The following is a 5,163-nucleotide window of genomic DNA, read 5'->3' as shown; positions in this document are numbered from 1 at the left end:
AACCAAATTTCACGATCTGCATGGCTTCTTTGTTTGTTTGAGACAGGGTCTCACCATGTAGACCAGGCTAGACTAGACATCGCAGAGCTCCGCCTGCTTCTACATTTCAAGTGTGCCAGATCAAAGCTGTGTGCCACCATACCTGGAACGCCCAGCTTTTTGTGGTTTGGAAAAAAAACTAGATTTTATTTGATGTGAAAAATGTTTTGTCCACACCTCTACATGTGCACCAAGTTCATGTGGTGTCTGCAGAGGATGAAGGAGGAGGACATCTGTAGCTCCTAGAACTGGAATTATGAGCAGGTAACAGTCAGCACGAGGGTGCAGGGAAGCAGACCTGGGTCCTCTGGAAGAGCAGCCAGTGTCCTTAGCCACTGAGTCGTCTCTCCCGCCCTTGGCCGTTTTATAAGTGACACAGCAATCCACTTAGGAAATGGTGATAATTGTGTCATTCTGAGTGTGCCCGTCAGGTCCATCCCCCTGCTGGACCAAGGCTGCAGGTGTGGCAGGGAGGGGGTGACGTGACCCTGAATTTTGTCCATTAAAAATTATTATTCTAGATGTATGGATGTCTGCCTGCATAGATATCTGTGCACCCATGTACAAGCCTGGTGCACAGGAAGCCAGAAGGGGGTGTTGGACCACCCTACCCCACCCCACCCCTGGAAATGGGAAGAGCACCCCTCTGTTCTTAGTCTCCCCCTGCCCCCTTACGCTTTGAGACAAAGTTGGCTAGGCTGGCTGGCCAGTGAGCTCCAAGGACCCACCTGTGCCTGCTCTCCAGCCCAGGAGTCAGCATTTGGATCTGGACTTTCTGTGCATACTGGGCTCTGAGCTCAGGTCCTCATGCTTGGAGAGCAGGCCGTTTGTGAGCTGAGCCATCTCCCCAGCCTTATTCCACCGTTTTTTACAAATATTTTATATTCTAAACTATCTTGTGAGATAATGTATTTCCCCACATTAGAGCCAGAATAACTGTGACTAAGGAGTTGAAATGCTTGCCCAAATTCTCATCCTCAGGAAGGGCCTCAGGGACTTGGCCCAGGCACAATGACTCCTCATGAGCACACGCCTCTCTGCCCTAGGAGGGTGGGCCTTGCTTTAGGAGGTTAGCATGAGGAAATGCAGCATCTAGGCCTGGTGGGAGGCTCTCTTTCCTGTCAGGCAAAGGAGAGAAGTTGAGGGTAACCAGCCCTGAGTGGTGAGCAGGCACTAGGCAAGTGTCACCAGCTCATTGAAGGCCATCTAGAATGACGTTCCTGGCAGACTTTCTCCTCATGCCTCTACGTTCTACCTCAGGGCACTGGCTTTCTTGGTCCCAGGAAAGCAGGTCAAGGTAGATGAGAATTCTCTCCTCACCAGCAGCAGCCTGTGCCTTTGACTCCTGTCTGGATGGTGTACTAATGCCAGGACTCACCTAAATATTGCCATGTAAGCAGCCTCTGTCCTCTTGTGAATGTCACCATCCCATGTCCAGGGCTAAACGTGGTGAATAGCTTCTCAGATATATCTTCTCTGACCCCAGGGTTCTCTCAGCCTTTCTACCACTCCCGAACTGACCAGGCTCTTTCTCCCATAATACTCACCAAGGGTGAGCCTCCTGAAAGAGCCTCTTCTGCAAGCGGCAGCCTAGCATGGGAACAGGGATCTTTGCCAAGACCTGCCCGTACCTCTTGATGCTCCTAGATCTTCAGTTGGACAATGGACTTGGTAAGCCGCAGGGCTGGGAGACACAGGGTGGCCCACAGGGAACAATCTTCACCAGAGAAGGCCAGGATGAACTGGGAGAAACACCATGACCAAACTACACAACATAGGGAGGAGAGGGTTTATTTGGCTTACGTGTTTCTGTCTTTATCAAATTCCATTGCTGAGGGAAGTCAGGACAGGACCCTAAGGCAGGAACCTGGAGGCAGGAACTGAAGCAGAGGCCACAAGGGAGTGCTGCTCACCGCCTTGCTCTCCGGCTGGGTCTGCTGCATTTCTATTCAGCTCAGGGCGGGGCACGGTCCATGGTGGGCTGGACCACCACACCTCAGTCCCTGCTCAAGACAAGGTCAGATAGACTAGCCTACAGGCCAATCTGATGAGAGCATTTATTTTCCTCAATTGAGATTTCCCTCTTCTTAGTTAACTCTAGCTTGTGTCCAGTTGACAGAAAATCTAACCAGCCCAGGTGCCAGAGTAAGTCACCAGGGCAGGTACTTGGGAGCCAACCTTTCACGTCATACTGGAAGAATAGAGCGTCAGATCTAGAGTGGCTCATCCGCACAGGTGGGCACGCTGGGTGGACGCTGGAACCTCTGTGGGAGCTCGGGCAGCCAGGATGGCTCTAAGGACTTGCTGGGTAGAGCTACTGGATCCCGGACCCAGAGATGGTCTCTAATGCGTGAGACTGAGAGCCTGGGGTCTCCTTGGTGTAGTGTAGGAAACATCAAAAGATTACAGGTCAGACTGAAGGGGTGTGCCCATAAATTTAGCATCTGGAAGCTGAGGCAGGGTTCTGAGTTTCAGGCTAGTCTGGGTGCACAGCAAGATGCCATTTCAAAACAAAACCAAAGGGCTCCCGTGGGTAGAGGTGCTTGCCTCCAAGCCCGACAACCTGAGTTCAATTCCTGGAACCCATGTAGAAGAAGGAGAGAACTGACTCCTGCAGGTTGCCCCCTGACCACTGCTCCGCAGGCTCGCACAGAAGCAAATCAATGCTTAAAAACTAGAGTCATTTAGAGAGGTCAGAACTGGATGTAAGGCTGAGCTAACCCTTTAAAATCCACTGACCCACACCCTCGATCTCTTCTGTGTGAGGATGAGAAAGGGCAAGTGGACAGAATTAATGAATGAACCATTCGATCATGGTGACCCGAATAAGTGGGCAAGATAATAAGGTCCTGATGTATACAAACAGAAAAGCTCGAGAGAAGAAAACAGATTCCAGAACTGAAGCTGTGTCACAGGGATCCTTGCGAGCTGTACCCCAATAGTCACGCTAAGGAGCCCACAGCCCCAGAGGCCTCCGGATGAAAGGGGCGCTGGATCCCCATGATGAAAGACACTACCATATTTATCTCAAGTCACTGTAAGATCTCTATCCCCTGCTCAAGACTACTTAGCAGCGTGATCCTGTGTTAAAAAGAGAATATCAGCCATTTGTTTCAAGGATTATTGGATGTTGGCTCTGAGTTGAGCTAATTCTAGAAGTTTCTTGAGATACCACTGCAGTCCAGTCTGAGCAGGGACTTTTGGATGAGTTCTGCACTCTCTTCCTCATGCCCCTGACTGCCTTGATCATGCCCTGGTACTGTGGGCGGGGTAGGGGCTCTTGGAGGCTCATGAGTCTCTCTCTCACATACCTTCCATCTTGACCACTGCCCTGAGTGCCTGGGGACAGAGCAGCGCCAGCCAACACAGCGGGCGGTTCTTGTTTCAGTGAGTAAGCAAGACAGGCATCTTGGAGGCCCAGAGTCTTGCTCTAAAGCTCCTTGAAAGTAGGCATGCGCAGGAACATACCTTCCCTGCACGCCTCCCCTACTGAATAGTTAAGTCTGCCCTCATAAGCCCCTCCCCTTCCGCTGTTGCTCTAAAAACCCAGCTTTGGGACAAATTCCTACGCTCGCCTTGCAGTGAGCGCTACTTCTTTTTCCACTGTTTTATATCTTGCCTGTGCTTATTTTGGCTTTGTGCTCCCAGAGATGCAAACACACGGCATTTAGTTATACAGCTGTTAAGTTGCCACACAGAGTCTCTTCTGTTCCAGTCAAAGAAATGGCAGACAAGCATCCAGACTCAAGAGAAGGGATGCAGACCTATTTCCTGATGGATGAAATGTCCAGGAATGATGGCTTAGGAGGAGAGCCTCGCTGGATCCCATTCACAGGGACCTGCGGGCTCCCTGACGCAGCCCAGGACTGTGGGATGGAAAGTTGGAAGTAATGCTGTCTTAGCTCGCTGTTGTAGTAAACCAGCTGAGACTGGATACTTAATATACAAAACAGGTTCAGTCAGCTCATCGTGTTAAAGGTTCAAGAGTGTGGGGACTACGTCTGCTCTGATTCTGGCTACAGCACATCAGAGAGATGGCCCCACGGGAGTGGGGGGCTGGGGGGTGGGGAGTGCTCATGAGAGAGACTTCATAAGGAAGCCAGACAGGCTTTCTCTTTCTAGAACCCTCTTGTGGGAACCACCCAGGTTCCTGCAAGAACTACATTAATCCCTGGAGGAGGGTGGGCCAACATCTCAGATGCTGCTCCTGAACTTTACCTACTCTGCCCGTTTTTTTGAGGGTCTCTCACTGGGAGTAGGGACTGCCACCAAATCCCAGAGTTCCTCCAATCTCTACTTCCACACGTGTGTGTGTGTGCTTATGTGTACGTGTGAGTATGTGTGTATACATGTGTGTATGTATGTGTGAGTATATGTATATGCATGATGTATGTATATATGTATATGTGAATGCATGTATGTGTATATGTATATATGTATGTGTGTATATGTGTGTATGTGTGTATGTATGTATTAAGTATGTATGTATGTATGTATGTATGTATGTATGTATGTATCCTGTGGATATGTATACTGAGGATCAACTGAGCCATCACCCCCAGTCTCCAGAACATTTATTTTAATACAGATTTGCTTCCCCACCCAAAATCCCTCTGCCAAAGCTCCATCCATCCAGGTTCAAGGAGTTCGTCATCTGCCATGGAGATGTGCACAGCCCTGCCCAGGCCCAGAGCAAGCATTCTGCACCAAGTTAATGTCACAGGACCTGCGGAAGTCACTTGTCCACCCAGACAGACCCTCTACCAGTCTGGAGCAGCAGGCTTTGCAGGCAGGTCTAACTGGCATTTAGAAGACTCAGGTATATATCACTGGCCACAGAGCACAGTACCCTGCATGGCACTGTGAAGTTGCTGGTTGGTGAGCCTTGAGGTTTCTTCGGGCTTGAACTACAGCTGCTGGTTCATGCCTGGTGTCTGCAGCCGCTGAGTCGTAATTGGTGTTTGCTACAGGACTGAACTGCAGCCAAAGAATATCATGCTCACCCCCAAAGCACTATTACTAAACAGGTCCACTTCCCCCATATCCTAACAGCTTTTCTCTTCCACTACCTCTGCTGGGTGGTGAGCAAAGGAGAGGGTGAACGTTTAATAAAGTAGGTTGGAA

Source organism: Rattus rattus, chromosome 5 (assembly GCF_011064425.1).
Source record: "Rattus rattus isolate New Zealand chromosome 5, Rrattus_CSIRO_v1, whole genome shotgun sequence".
Classification (NCBI taxonomy): domain Eukaryota; kingdom Metazoa; phylum Chordata; class Mammalia; order Rodentia; family Muridae; genus Rattus; species Rattus rattus.
Note: the sequence above shows the minus strand (reverse complement) of the source record.